The sequence below is a fragment of the Balaenoptera acutorostrata genome, chromosome 1, assembly GCF_949987535.1.
Source record: "Balaenoptera acutorostrata chromosome 1, mBalAcu1.1, whole genome shotgun sequence".
Lineage (NCBI taxonomy): Eukaryota > Metazoa > Chordata > Mammalia > Artiodactyla > Balaenopteridae > Balaenoptera > Balaenoptera acutorostrata.
In genome coordinates this window covers 148,557,845-148,558,782 of record NC_080064.1, presented here as the reverse complement: position 1 = coordinate 148,558,782, position 938 = coordinate 148,557,845, and positions in this window count along the sequence as shown.

Sequence of the window (938 nt, the reverse complement as noted above, 5' to 3'; positions counted from 1 at the left end):
TATTATTTTTGGCTGTGTTGGGTCTTCGCTGCTGCACGCAAGCTTTCTCTAGTTGTGGCTAGCGGGGGCTACTCTTTGTTGCAGTGCATGGGTTTCTCATTGCGGTGGCTTCTCTTGTTGCAGAGCACAGGCTCTAGGAGTGCGGGCTTCAGTAGTTGTGGCGCACGGGCTTAGTTGCTCCGCAGCATGTGGGATCTTCCGGGACCAGGGCTCGAACCTGTGTCCCCTGCATTGGCGGGCGGATTCTTAACCACTGTGCCACCAGGGAAGCCCTATAGTGGTTGTTCTTAATCTTATATGGGTTATGGGCTTCTTGGGGAACTAGATAAAAACTATGAACAGTTCTCTACAAAAAAAAAAAACAAAAAAGAAAGAAACTTGCATGGCCAAAAAAACTCAAAATATTTTTTATAGTTTAAGGAGATGACAAACCCTCTGAAATCCTTTATAAGGTATTAAGATGTCCTTTCTATAGTGAGGAAAGTCCATCTATGAACTGAACAAGATTTCGTGGTAAGAGGGAAAGAAAACAGCTTCTAATTGTGCCCTCAAAGATACTGATGCATTAAATGCTGGTTTAAAGTTCAATTATGATATCAGCAGAATGTACTAGGTTATGCTGCATTAACAAACAACCCTCAGTCTCAGTGGTTTAGTACAAAACAAGGTATATTTCTCACTCACCTGTGCAATGTAAGTTGGTACATGTCTTTGGTAATCACTGGCACTCAGATACAGGCTGATGGGGCACCACTGTCTAGGCAATATTTTCTGATCACTGAGATAGGAAAAGCCAGTGTGGTTTATCACACTCTGACTTTCAGAATTTCTGTGTGGAAATGACATGTAATATATCTACTCAAATTTCATCAGCCAAAGTAAGAGATACAAAACATACAATGTAACTTTAAGAGGTAAAGAAAAGGAGAGTGAGAAGT